The sequence below is a fragment of the Pinus tabuliformis genome, chromosome 5_2, assembly GCF_031772625.1.
Source record: "Pinus tabuliformis cultivar Carrire ecotype Pingquan chromosome 5_2, CPIR1, whole genome shotgun sequence".
NCBI classification, from domain to species: Eukaryota; Viridiplantae; Streptophyta; class Pinopsida; order Pinales; family Pinaceae; genus Pinus; species Pinus tabuliformis.
In genome coordinates, this window is record NC_142306.1 from 834,867,750 (window position 1) to 834,883,425 (window position 15,676).

Sequence of the window (15,676 nt, forward strand, 5' to 3'; positions counted from 1 at the left end):
CACCGAAGAAGAGGGAAGGTTGGCTATCTGATGGTGTGGGGGTATTTGGCAATTTTTTTCCTAAATCGTCTCTACTCCTACGAGGCAAGAATATATATATATATATAATTATTTTTTATTTTTATTTTTTATTTTTTCAGAATTATTTGCAAAATAGAAAGAAAGCAGCAATTGAAACTATTTACTAAATGTCAAATATAAAGGAAAGAAGAAATTACATCTACCTAAACACATCCCATGTAATGATGCCAAAAAATGGCGAGCCTCAGTATAGGAGCAAGGACGCTGCAACCCGTAGGGCTACAAACTTTACTTTATCAACCCGGGGTTTTGTACAAACTTGGAGGTGACAGTGCTATATGCACAAAATATGCAACATTCTACTCATGTCACTTTTCAACTGGGGCGATGTGACAGTGAATGTAAAGCTTGCTCCAATACAAGAAAGTAAGTGTTTGTATACTGAAGAAATGAAAGTTACTGAAGGGAATATGCTAGGAAATTCCATGAAAGCATCTAGCTACTTGCAAAAGAGAACTAATCTAACCTTGCATCTTATCATCTAGTTATTTGGACTAACCAGACATGGAAATTTATTTTATCACTCTATGACTCCTATATGCATGCACTAACTATAGATCATGTATAAGAATTAATGAGGTAACCTTCTATGTGAAATCCATCATGTCATCAAGTATCAAGAGTATCATCTACTAGAGTCAAGGTGCTAGCCTTCTTTACAGGATCAATATATCCAACAAATAGATGTTAGTCAAACATCAAGTATATAAATGTACTAACAGTAGATAGCCTCATAGAATTCAAGAAGATCAAAGTGTTCAACACCATGTGCATCATTTCATCATAGGAAACATAGGTCCAAGTTGCTTTCATATGCATGTATGAGCCATTAAAGAAAGAGACATTCTCATCATACCTTGGGGCTTACCTAGCCATCAATGTTACTGATGAAATACAACATATCATGCATACCTTGTGGTATTACCCGTGCACCCTTTTATTAGACACAGGTAGCTTATAGCACTTTGTCATCTTTTCATATAGTGATTCTTAATCTTTTCCAACTCTAGTCATCTATCCTGCATTTCAAATGATCCTTAAGAAGGATCCACTCATCATATCTCAACTAGGAGGTTAGAAACATCCATATACTCAAATACATATGCAGGAAGTATAAACAATAAACATAATAATAAGATCCATAAGTCTAAACAAAAGTAAGAGGCATCATAAGTCAAGAAATACTTATCTTCAATGAGAGGTGATCCTCTCCCTCTAGAACCAACCATCACCATCCATAGTCCACATAACATTGTTACCTTTAATCAACCAACCAGGCCTACTAGGGATTATCCCATCTAGGGCTTCATCAAATATTTCACAAGTGCTTGAGCCTCCTCACATTGACCATGTTATATCTCATGTATTTTCCATAAACCAGGGTTTTCTTTCCAACCCTAACCTCATAGAATCCATCAAACCCTAATAATAAAGTTGCCTAGGGTTTTCTTCAAACCCTATAATTCTTTTAGGTTTCCACCATCCTCTTCTTGCATCCATCAATGATGTCATCATCAAGGTAATCTCCATGGATTTTCTTTAGCCCAACTCTGATACCATGTTAATTTTTCATAGTGCTGCAATGTTCTTTTCTTTGATAACTACATTTCTTCATTAACACATTAATTTCATTAACACATTAACAAATTATTCAGATTTACATCATTATTCATCAACATATGTAGCTATATAGAAAGAACAATATCTTCATCATCAATGCAGCGCAACACAAAGGAACAATAGAAGAAAAACATGCACACATAGAGACACTAGGATTGGTCGGAGAGCATGGCAAAACCCACTACAGGAAAACCCTTGAAAATTCTTCTTCTTCTTAGATCGTCATCAAATGATTCAACAAAATGGAGTACAATGATCCATATCATTATCTATGCAACAAAAAAACTAGAGCATCCATAACATGACCTTAAACATGCTTGTACTTAAAGAATATGATTCTGGGGACTATAATGCATTGTTATTGATTGCAGTCAACCGCTGAAAATGGTTGTCACTAAGCATAATCTTCAGAATATTGATACTTCATCTTTTAGTCTCGGATGCATGCAGAGATACTATGTGCGAGCATCTAAGAAATATCTAGATGCTCTTTGAACTAGATGAGGGCGTATGGGACTGATCTGGGTGCTCCTAGGAGAATTGCATGTGGGCGCTCAAAGACCAATTGCACTGCAGAAACCCTAGCCTCTCGGATGCTCCCTTAGACACCCTGTGCGAGCATCTGAGGCTTCCCAAATTCTCTCTTGACCATACTGTGCGTGTTTCTAGGGACGAAAAACCTTAGATACGAGCGAGTGTCCGAGGCTCAAAAACCCTAGACACATGCGAGCTTCGACCCTATAGTTTCAAACCTTTAGCGTGAGCTTTCCTCCATCAGACCTGGGCGAACCAAACAATAGAAAAGAGAAGGGAGTGCTTGATGATTGTGTTAAAATGAGCTTGAGGTCTCTCTTATATATGGGCTTCCATGAGGGTGCACTTGATGTTGAGGCCAACCTATCCAATTGTACATGTGTTTAGCGCTGACCTAATCCAATATACATGTGTAAATAAATAAATTCAAAAACCAACTTCTGCTTATCCAAATAAGGCGATCTTTAGGCCGATTTTGGTCCTCTCGAAATGGGGAATCTATTGCAATTATTATCTTCATCATATGAGTTGTCCAAAGTGAAATTAAACCACAATTTTATAATTTTAACAGGATAAGCCTATGAGATTGGAACTTCTTATGGATTGTAGAATCCACAAAAGAAGTTGTAGATCGATACTCTTTGAGGATGAGATAGGCCATCCAAGATAAGATTATTCGAAGAGAATCGATATTATTTGAGGATTCAAGATTAGAAATATAAGATAAGAATAATCTTAAAAGGACATACTGTTAAAATTGGCAACCAGGGCAAAACTTCATGTGGGTCATATTATTCATGGCTGATAATATTTTTATTAGATTCCTCTCATCGAGAGGTGTAGGATTGATATAAATATCATCCGATTCCGATAAGTATTCATGGAGATATGAATTTATTTTGATTATGGAATTATTATCAAGCCGACCTACAACTCATGTAGGCTCAGAAGCCCAACAGTCGCATCTATTCACCCACCAACGTTGTGTATAAATATAAGAGGACTTTTCCTCATTTGGACTCACTCAACTCATCACATCTCTCTCTCTCTACTGTGCAGATATGAGTCTCTTCTCTATTGCGCTGAAATGGGTCTCTCTCTCTCTCACATGTGAAACCGGAAGCTGTTGAATTTGAAGCTGCAACTGCAGAAGTAAAGATTGACTTGCGTGGCCTAGAAGATCTCCTCTTTGGAACTGCGTTGTAGGTTCATCTGAACCTCCTTTGAAAGCCGCAACTTTTGGTGGTGGAATGAAGTCAATCCCACGAACGGTTTGCAAGATATCGACTGCCCTAGTTTGAAGCCGGAAACTGCTGAAACTGAAGCTGCAACTGCAGAAGTAAAGATTGACTTGCGTGGCCTAGAAGATCTCCTCTTTGAAACTGCGTTGTAGTTTCATCTGAACCTCCTTTGAAAGCCGCAACTTTTGGTGGTGGAATAAAGTCAATCCGACGAACGGTTTGCAAGATATCGACTGCCCTAGTTTGAAGCCGGAAACTGCTGAAACTGAAGCTGCAACTGCAGAAGTAAAGATTGACTTGCGTGGCCTAGAAGATATCCTCTTTGGAACTGCACTGTAGGTTCATCTGAACCTCCTTTGAAAGCCGCAACTTTTGGTGGTGGAATGAAGTCAATCCGACGAACGGTTTGCAAGATATTGACTGCCCTAGTTTGAAGCCGGGAACTGCTGAAACTGAAGCTGCAACTGCAGAAGTAAAGATTGACTTGCATGGCCTAGAATATCTCCTCATCTGAACTGCGCTGTAGGTTCATCTGAACCTCCTCTGGAAACTGAAACTTTTGATGGTGGAATGAAGTCAATCCGACGGTCGGTTTGTGAGATATGGTCTGCCCTAGTTTGATAATGAAGCCGCTAATGCTGATGCTACTGATCTAGGGTTTGCTACTGCTAATATGAATCAGATTTATTGTACTATTTCTCTCTGCTGAATTATTGAAGATAAAAGAAGATTTGATCAAAGGGTTTCCCCACACATTGTGGGGTTTGTCCCTGGCTAGCCGCCATATCTTGTGTCTCTTGTCTTGGCTTGTTTTCTGTCGATCGTTTAATGTTCTATCTGCACTTTACTTTATGTACATGTGATTGCTAATCGGTGGAATATAATAAGAAAAAGAAGTAAACTATTATAAGCATAGAACATACCATAACTTAACATGGTATTAGAGCAGAGGTGAAGAAAAAGCCCGAGCAAGAGCAAGAGCAATCATTGAAGAGAAGATTGGCAAGGCTATCCTAAAAGAACTATGGGGTCCTCAACACTCTTTCCTGCCGAAGACAAGCTCCGTGAGAACGCTGACTATCACGAATGGAAGATGTCTATCGATCTAACCCTTGAAGATCAAGGAGTGCTGGACCATGTAAGAGGCAATATTGTTGAGCCTTCATCAAATGCATCTGCTGCTGCCTCGAACAAATGGAAAAATGGAGAAGTCAAAACAAAGAAGATCATCCGGGACTCTATCGACAAGTGCTTGGTGGCCTACATCTCTGATCTAGACACCTCCAAGGAAATCTACGACAAACTGGTGAGTTTATTTAAAGTTAATGATGCAAATCAAGTTTTGTTTCTTAGAAATAAGTTGAGGGAAATCAAGAAGGGTAAAGATGAAAGTATGCAAGCATACTTCTTAAGAATCACTGAGATCAAGAACGATCTCCTATCTATTGGGGAAACCATTACTGACAGAGAAATGACACTCACAACTCTCGGAGGATTACCATCTGAATGGTATGTGTTCAAGACTACTCTTCTGAACAATAATGTAATTCCTAGTTTCGAGGAATTAATGGCTAGATGCATTCAAGAAGAAACAAGGGAAGAAGAGCAAGAAATGCCCATGCCTAAAGGTCCTCCTGCTGCCTTTTCTTCTCATGCTAAGAAAAGAAATAATTCCGGGACTAAATCAAAAGGAAATGTTGGACCTAAGGGTGGAAGAAAAGGATGATGTTACATCTGCGATAAAGAAGATCACTATGCTAGGGAGTGCCCTGATAGAAAGGACTCACACCAGGATGATGATCAAAATCCCTCTGATGGCAAATCAAAGGAATGACAAATTCAACAACAAAGGTAAGAGGAGAGCTGGGGATTGAGGAAGAGGACAACCATTCAAGAAGGCTAGAAAGTCCAGGATGTATTAAATGCACATGACCTCAAAAGAACCTAGCGTCCATCTCGGTAATGGAAGACAAAGGCTACAAGGTAACCTTCAGCAATGGCAAGGTATGTATATGGAAAAATAATGTTAAAGATGCCTTTACTCTTGGGTTTAGTGTTGATTCATTATATCAGGTTGATGGAAGTCTGCTAGGTGTCATGTCTTATGACACATCTCTTCAGTTCGAACTTTGGCATTAGAGGATTGCCCCCCTTCATTATAAAGCTATACTCGGTGTAAGACAAATGGTGACAGGGATGCCCGAATTTTGAGTAGAGAAAGAAGGTGTATGTCCAGGATGTGCTGAAGGAAAGCTCAAAAGGGGACCATTCCCCTCAAGCCAAAGCAAGACCTCCGATATATTACAATTGGTTCACTCAGGCATACCTGAGGTTGGCATTAAGAGGGAGACTACTACACCACATACTCTTGAGCAGAATGGTGTGGTGGGAAGGAAGAACTGCATGATGATGGAAGCTGTTTGGGCCATGCTACATGATCAAAGACTTCCGATGTTTCTATGGGCTGAAACTACAATCACCGCCGTATATGTACAAAATCGATGCCCTCATCAAGCATTAGGTTCTAAGACTCCTGAAGAAAATTTCATCGCAAGGTGAACAATCTTCCGACTTTGAGGAGCTCTCAAGAAGCCGACACCGAGGAGCCGAAAGAAAAGGATGATGAATAAATGCCTGATGCAGAAGAACCCATGGATCTGATTGATTCTCATCCACATGAGCCTTCCTCTTCTAGGAAGAGGCCTTCATGGCTTAGGGGGATACTTGATGATGTTGAAGGACATGCTGCACCCTGAGGAACCTTCCGTCAAAGTAAGAAACTTAACAAGTATCAGGGATACCTGACCATCATGAGCACGATCATACAAAATGAACCTTCATCATTCTCAGATGTCATCAAGCATTAACGATGGAAGGATGCTATGACCATAGAATATGAGTCTATTATGGAGAATGATGTCTGGGAAGTAGTTCCGAGACCCTGGACAAGACAATTGTTACTTCAAAATGGCTTTACAAGATAAAGCATGCAGCAAATGGAAGCACGGAAAAGTATAAGGCTCGTTTTGTTGCTCGAGGTTTCTCCCAAAAGGAAGGTATAGACTATGATGAGATATTTGCACCTGTTGCCAGATATACGACCATTCGCTCGATCATAGCCCTTGCCGCTTCACAAGGATGGAACCTACATCAGATGGATTTCAAGACTGCGTTCTTGCATGGCTCGATCAAAGAAGAGGTCTACGTGGAGCAACCCGAAGGATTTGAGATTTATAATCGAAAATCTCATGTATGCAGGTTGAAGAAGGCTCTCTATGGGCTGAAGCAAGCACCCCGAGCATGGTATGAGAGGATCGATAACTACTTGATGAAGCTGGGATTCACTAGGAGTGAAGCTTATCCTAACCTTCACTTTAAGGTTGAAGATGACAAGCCTCTCATACTGGTGTTGTATGTGGATGACCTCTTTCTAACAGGTGCAAACCCTCTCATTCACAAATGTAAGAGGGAGATGGCTTCTGAATTTGAAATGAAGGACCAAGGACTTGAAGTGTGGCAGAAGCCTAGGGAAATTTTCCTATCTCAAGGAAAATATGTGGTAAATATATTGGAAAGATTCGGTATGATGGACTGCAAGCTTATGACTACCTCGAGGATCTTAACTTTTAGAAGTTATATGGTAGTGATGTCGGACCAGACTTGGGAAATGCCTCTGAGTTTCAAAAACTCATTTGCATTGATGTTCTTGGTGAACCTCCGTCCAAACATATGTTTTGCAGTTAGCATTGTGAGCTCATATTTGTTTGAGCCTCACTGGATTGATGCCAGGAATCTTTTGAGATGTCTTCAGGACACAATCTCTCATGGATTAAGATACACTGCTGGAGATGTGAGACTACTTGGATATACTGATGTTGATTGGGTAGGCAGTGTGGTGGACCGTAAGAGCACTTTCGGGTACTGTTTCACCTTCGGATCTGCTTCGATATCCTGGATGAGCAGGAAGCAAAAGTCAGTGGCTTTGAGCACCGCCAAAGCAGGATATATTGTTGCTAGCATAACCTCGTGTGAGGCACTCTGGTTGCGAAAGCTCTTCAGTGAGCTATTTGGATTTACATTGGATACCACTGTGATTCTCTGTAACAACCAGAGGTGGGATTCGATTATTGAGGAATCCCGTATTCGTCAATTGCTCCAGCAGATAGACATCATCTGGGATATGGTAAGTTGATGAGCAAGGAAGCTCCATCACATTAAGATGATGTACAGGTTGATACACCTTGTCAAAGCCCCGAGGAAAGATCTAATCTGTGATTTTCCCAAACGACTTGGAGTCGGCAAGAAACCTTTGTACAAGGGTCCTGCATGTTGCATACATTGAGCTCTGGGAACTCTGAGGGCTTGCGGTTCCTACTGGAGCAACATATGACCACAGGGTGACTCACCCTCCCCTGGTGGTGCACACTAGGACAAGATGATTCGCTCTCTTGTGGAACAGGATGATTCGCTCTCCTGTGTAGCAGGATGATTAGTTCTCCTGTGAGGCCTGGATTGATGTGTTCTCCATGGCAGTCTGGATTGATGTGTTCTCCATGGCAATTGTAGCAGGATTGATGTGTTCTCCTATGAGGCCTGGATTGATGTGTTCCCCATGGCAATTGTAGCAGGATTGATGTGTTCTCCTGTGAGGCCTGGATTGATGTGTTCTCCATGGCAATTGTAGCAAGATTGATGTGTTCTCCTGTGAGGACAGGATTGATTAGTTCTCCTGTCGAGGCATCCTACCCATGTAGTCTGGGACTCATGGGAAGTACCTCTCATCTGATCAATGAGCAGGGAAATGAAGTTAGGGACCATAGTAGTACCGATGGACGCATCGTTGTAACTACCGTACTCCCTACGCTAGGATGACCTCCATTGATCTAGGATCAATGATACTGGTCTGGGACCAGTAGTAGGAGTTGTACCATAACGCTGACTTCGGGTCGATTGAGACTGGTCTGGGATCAGTGGTACATACTCTGAGACTGACTTTGAGTCAGTGGAGGATGATATTGGTCTGGGACCATTGGAGTTGTACTCACTATGACGCTGACTTTGGGTTGGTTGAGACTGGTCTGGGACCAGTGGTACATACTCTGAGACTGACTTTGATTCAGTATGATACATCCTCAATCATTTCTTCTTCTTCATAATTCGGACAAAAGCAGAGTAGAACAAAACAATGCAAGAGCAGAGCTGAACAAAACAAAACAGTAAAGATCAGTGCAGGGCAGAACAAGACAAAGCAGAACAGGCAAAATAGAGCAGAGCAGGGCAAGGGTCAGGCTGTACAAGGCAGTGCATTTGATGGATGAATAGTAACGACTGATAGACAGATTGCAGATGAAGTTCTCCATGGTTGAGAGGGAGTGTTAAAATTGGCAACCAGGGCAAAACTTCATGTGGGTCATCTTATTCATGGCTGATAATATTTTTATTAGATTCCTCTCGTCGAGAGGTGTAGGATTGATATAAAGATCATCCGATTTCGATAAGTATTCATGGAGATATGAATTTATTTTGATTATGGAATTATTATCAAGCCGACCTACAACTCATGTAGGCTCAGAAGCCCAACAGTCGCATCTATTCACCCACCAACGTTGTGTATAAATATAAGAGGACTTTTCCTCATTTGGACTCACTCAACTCATCACATCTCTCTCTCTCTACTGTGCAGATATGAGTCTCTTCTCTACTGCGCTGAAATGGGTCTCTCTCTCTCACACATGTGAAGCCGGAAGTTGTTGAATTTGAAGCTGCAACTGCAGAAGTAAAGATTGACTTGCGTGGCCTAGAAGATCTCCTCTTTGGAACTGCTATGTAGGTTCATCTGAACCTCCTTTGAAAGCCGCAACTTTTGGTGGTGGAATGAAGTCAATCCCACGAACGGTTTGCAAGATATCGACTGCCCTAGTTTGAAGCCGGAAACTGCTGAAACTAAAGCTGCAACTGCAGAAGTAAAGATTGACTTGCGTGGCCTAGAAGATCTCCTCTTTGGAACTGTGTTGTAGGTTCATCTGAACCTTCTTTGAAAGCCGCAACTTTTGGTGGTGGAATGAAGTCAATCCGACGAACGGTTTGCAAGATATCGATTGCCCTAGTTTGAAGCCGGAAACTGCTGAAACTGAAGCTGCAACTGCAGAAGTAAAGATTGACTTGCGTGGCCTAGAAGATATCCTCTTTGGAACTGCACTGCAGGTTCATCTGAACCTCCTTTGAAAGCCACAACTTTTGGTGGTGGAATGAAGTCAATCCGACGAACGGTTTGCAAGATATCGACTGCCCTAATTTGAAGCCGGAAACTGCTGAAACTGAAGCTGCAACTGCAGAAGTAAAGATTGACTTGCGTGGCCTAGAAGATCTCCTCATCTGAACTGCGTTGTAGGTTCATCTGAACCTCCTCTGGAAGCCGAAACTTTTGGTGGTGGAATGAAGTCAATCCGACGGTCGGTTTGTGAGATATGGTCTGCCCTAGTTTGATAATGAAGCCGCTAATGCTGATGCTACTGATCTAGGGTTTGCTACTGCTGATATGAATTAGATTTATTGTACTATTTCTCTCTGCTGAATTATTGAAGATAAAAGAAGATTTGATCAAAGGGTTTCCCCACACATTGTGGGGTTTGTCCCTGGCTAGCCGCCACATCTTGTGTCTCTTGTCTTGGCTTGTTTTCTGTCGATCGTTTAATGTTCTATCTGCACTTTACTTTATGTACATATGATTGCTAATCGGTGGAATATAATAAGAAAAAGAAGTAAAATATTATAAGCATAGAACATACCATAACTTAACACATACCCAATGAACATCTGGATGGGGTATGTGCCTTAGAGGTAATGTGGTAGCTCACATAAAGCCTCCTAGCATAATGTTCTCAAATGAAAATGAGCTTGTCTAGTTAAGGCCTTCAATGACATTGTTCGTTATGATATAGATGATTGATAGGTGACTTATCAATCCGAATCTTCTTATGATAATTCTTCAAGATTAAGATTCCTTGTACTTTATGATGGGATTATGAATACCTCCCTAGTTAAGAGGGAGTGTTGGAAATTGTTGTTGGTCAAAATTGTCAATGATATCAATATGAGCATTGATGAAGATAATGATGCATGGATGAATGTTGGTTGGAAAATAAGATGAAGCCTTAGCCTTGTTAAAGACACTCTAAATAATAACACACTTGCAGCCCTAAAGAAGAAGCCCTAGCCTTGTTAAAGAGACTCTAAATGAATAACACACTTGCAGCCCTAAAGAAGAAGCCCTAGAATATGATGAAACCCTAAAGGCTATCATGGAAAAACATATGATGAAACAAAGATTTCCATGGATAAAATAATGATGGCAATTCACAAATATAATTTTATTGATGGGAAAATGACCTTATTTAAGAATGGAATTGGCACAGGGTCATAGAATACATTGAGCTATTTCCAACGTGCTATTGTACACGTTTTAACTCCTAATAAGGTGAGAGAATTATTTTACAAGTTAGAATAATATATTTTTTGATGCTAGCCGACATGAGCCTACATGTGCAAGTGGACTCATCCTCTGGCGGACGTGTCATTTCATCATAAGTCAAAACGTGCGTAAATATGAAGTTGAACTCTTCATTCTTGGCATCAATCTCGGTGATGACAACCACGAGAAAGAAGAAGGAAAAGAGTTCACATCTCGTGAACCAAGGACGCAAAGGAGGACAAAGAATTATGCTCGGGAAAATTCTGTGTTGAACCTTTCAAGCTCAGACTACACCTCAGACTTGTCGAAGAAGTGCAGACCTCGGATCTGAAGAATAATCATGTGGAGGTTTGGATTAGTGGCTCGGTAAAACCTGTTAGAGGCACGGATTTGCCAGCCAGAGGACCTGTGATACCTCAGACCTGTGGTTATTCATCTGTGATACCTCCTACCTATGGTTATTCACCTGTGGAGGGCTCGGACCTTGAGAACGGTCACCATTATAGCTCGGACACGTGGACAGTCATCTGTGGAGAGTTCGAACCTGTGACAGGTTTGTGGACAGTCATTTGTGGGAGCTCTGACTATATTACAAACTTATGGACAATCACTTGTAGAGGCTCAGACCTGTAGCTTAACGTTGAACGCTCAGTCTTGTTTACAAAAAACTCGGACTTGTTGGCATCTATACCCCAGATCTGTGGCAGACTGTGGACAGTCATTTGTGGGAGCTCAGACTATACTACAAACTTGTGGACAACCACTCGTAGAGGTTCAGACCTGTAGCTTAACGTTGAATGCCCAGTCTTGTTTACAAAAAGCTCGAACTTGTTGGCATCTATACCCCAGATTTGTGGCAGACCAGTCTGTGGATTATACCTTTTGACCAATGACCTTATTCTCTGTGATTCAAACTAGGGCATTTCAGTGATCTAAGGGAGCATACTTGGAGTTACAATTACAACATTTTTTGGGGTAGTCCTATAATCATCTTTTAGAGTTTCTTGATGACATTTTTTTGCATCCCATTGACATCATTTGGACCTGAGTTTGAAGTAAAGAACTTGGAGACTTGGAAGAACTAATAATTCTGGGCAGTGAAGAATTTTGAACAGTGAAGAAAACTCTCATTCAAATCTTGGAAAATGGGCAAATTAGGAGTTTGTGGCAGTGTTGTGGAGAAACTGTTTGACCATTGAAGGAAGTCCTAAATTAAGTCATTTATACGTTCTATTTGTTAACTAAGTTGAAAGTTGGAGCCTCTTATAAGTTGAAAGTTGGAGCCTCGTAAAAGCAAAGGTTGGAGCCTTTGCTGAAGATAGGGTTGGAGCCTTTGTTGAAGATAGGGTTGGAGCCTCGTAAAGTCCAAGTTGGAGCTTGGAAATAGGTTGGAGCCTAGTGGATTGAAGGGTTGTAGCCCTCAACATTATTGTACTCAATCTATTGGAAAAAGAGGATTGGTGTCCTCATCTGTTCTTAATAAAATTCCAATTATTTACTTTCTGATTGTAATTGTGAAAAATCTTAACTGACATTAATTATAACAATTGAATGAAATGTCAATTCACCCTCCTCTCAGTGTTTCAACAATTCATATCAGAGCCACCTTCTTCATAATCTGCCTAACAGCTGGAACAAGGATTCTTAGTCACAATGACTAGTAAGGATTCAAGAAAAATCCCTCAATTTAATGGAACAAATTTTGCCTTTTGGAAATGTAGGATGACATTTTATTTAATGTCTATTGGACCAGAAGTTGACAATCAATTCTAGATGGGTATAAAGTTCTATCTTCTCAACCAATAGATCATAACAGAAAATAGAAAATGTCAAATCACTAAATTCCATAACAAGTGGAATTTTTGATTCAGAATTTACGAAAGTTATGAACCTTGAATCTTCCAAGGAAATGTGGGACAAGCTTATTGTTGTCTATGATGGAGACTCCAAGGTCAAGAAGGAAAAACTCCAAGCTCAGGAAAAATTTGAGAGCCTTGAATTGGATTACAAAGAAGACATTGCAGCCTTTTTCCTCTGAGTGGATGAAGTTGCCAACTCACTCAAGGGTCTAGGTGAAAACATTGAAGAAATTACAGATGTCCAAAAAGTTTTGAGGTCACTTCCAGAACAGTTTGATTCCAAAGTTAGTGCCATAGAAGAAAGGAAGGACTTGCATACCCTAAAAATGGACAAATTTCATGTGATTATCATTGCATATGAAATGAGAAAAGGGATCCCAAACCCTAAGGAAACGACATTCAAGGCTTCAAAAAAATAAAAAAGGGAAAAATTGTAATTATAGCAGCGATGATTCTAATATTGAAACAAAACATGCACAATTCATGAAGAAACTAAGGAAAGGGTCCAAACTTAAATGCAAGTATCCTCTCATTTGTTTCAAGTGCGGTAGAATAGGACATTATGCTGCAAAATGTCCTCATAAACATAATAGTGATGATGAAGATGAATACAAAAAGAGGGTGGTCAAGAAGAAATGGTCAAATAAGAAAAAATTATTCTCCAAACTAGATGACTCTGATGAAGAAGAATTCTTGATTAGAAAGAAAAAATCAACTAAAATTACCTTTCTACTCAAAAGGGATAATGATGATTCTGATGAAGAAGATGACTACACTAGAAGTAGTGAGGTATTATTCATGGTGTTTACAAAAAATGCTGAAAAAGAAGAAGGAAATGTAGATGAATTACTAATGAGTGTTAATGAAGAAAATGAGAAATTAAGGTAGAAGGCCATTTTTCTCAAAATAGAAAAGGAAGAAATTTTGAACAAAAAACTAAAAGAAAGAGAAGAAATATGCGAGAAACGTGAAGTTGAAATTGTCTCTCTAAATAAAGAGTTGAATCAGGTTAGTCATAGCTGGAAAAGTTCTCAAACTCTTGATACCATCCTTGATACTCAAAGACCTCAACGTGATAAGTCAGGGATTGGTTTCAAATGTGAATCGTCAAGTTCAAAGAAGAATGCCAATAAATAAATCCAAAGATGTTAAGTTGACATCCTTTGTAATCATCCAAAAGAAGAGAAGTTTTTCCACCTAGAAAAAAGATCCACCCACAACAACCCAAATAATGAAAGAAATCTATCTTCGGGAAATAATATTACATCAAGTCAAGGCTATCCAAACAGGTATCAAACTATCTTTCTTGGTTATTTTTTTACTGTAAAAATTTTGGTCATCAAGCGAAGCATGGCAAGGCCTATAAGGATAATAGCTCAAGGAGATATAAGACCAATTATCAAAATAAACCGCTTGGCTCAAAAGAACAAGCTCAAACCAAGACCTATAATTCATTTGTTCCTTTGGCTAAGTATGATCTAGTATGTTCAAAATGCAATGATTTAGATCATGATGCACAAAATTGTCCACTTATGTCAAAAAGGGAAGAGTTGAAAAAGGAGGAACTCACTACAGATAAATGTGGTCTAGCTTTATGTCCACAAAATGATGAAAATCAATGTTTTGTGGATAGTGGATGTTCAAGACACATGACAGGGGACCAAAAGAGGTTTATCTCATTAAATAAAAGGGATGGAAATGTATCCTTTGGAAGTGGATCTGCTAAAATTGCCAGAAAAGGGGTAGTTTCTCTTGTTAATGGAAAGGGAAAAGCACAAAGTGCACTGCCGGTAGAAGGGCTCAAACCCAATCTTCTAAGCATTAGCCAGATTTGTGACCAAGGACATAATGTTATCTTCAGTACTAAAGATTGTGAGATAAGAAAATCCTCTTCAGGAGAACTTGTGGGAAAAGGAGTAAGAACACAAGATAATGTGTACATTTTGAGTAAAATTCAAGAATAAAAATGCTAATAAGTCAAACAGATTGAAGTTGGTTATGGCACAAGCGATTGGGGCACCTAAATTTTGAAAACTTGGTTAAAATCAGCATAACAAGTGCAGTAAGAGGCATTCCAAAAATTCTAAAACTGGAACAAGTTGTGTGTGGCCCATGTCAACATGGAAAGAAAACTAGAAATTGCTTCAAGACTAAGGAATTCTCAACATCAAAGCCTTTGGAGATCATACATGCAGATTTATGTGGACCAACCAAAACTCTAGCTCTACAAGGAGAAAGGTACTTTTCTCTATTTGTAGATGACTATACTAGAATGATGTTGGTATTATTTATAAAATTTAAATCTGAAGTTCTTGAATGTTTTAAGAATTTCAAAGCTCTTGTGGAAAATGAAAAAGAATAAAAAATCAAGTGTCTTAGAACATATGGAGGAGGAGAATCTACTTCAAAGAAATTCAATGATTTGTGTAAAATACATGGACTCAAAAGAGAACTTTATGTAGCTAGAACTCCTAAACAAAATGGAGTTTGAAGAAACTTCTACCTCGATAGCTCGATTGGAAGCTATAAGAATGTTTTTTGCATTTGCCTGTTCAAAAGGGTTCAAAGTTTCTCAAATGGACGTGAAATCAACATTTCTAAATGGTGATCTAAAGGAAGAAGTTTACACGGAGAAACCAGAAGGGTTTGATCTAGCAAAAGGAAAAGATTTCGTATGTAAATTAAGAAAGGCATTATATGGATTGAAACAAACTTCTAGAGCTTGGTATGCAAGATTGGATCATTATCTACAACAACAAGGTTTCAAAAAGGGGGTGGCTGGAAATAATCTCTACATGAAGATAGACAAGGATAAATTCTTAATCACCCTTGTATATGTTGATGATCTGATTTTTGCCAGCAACAATGAT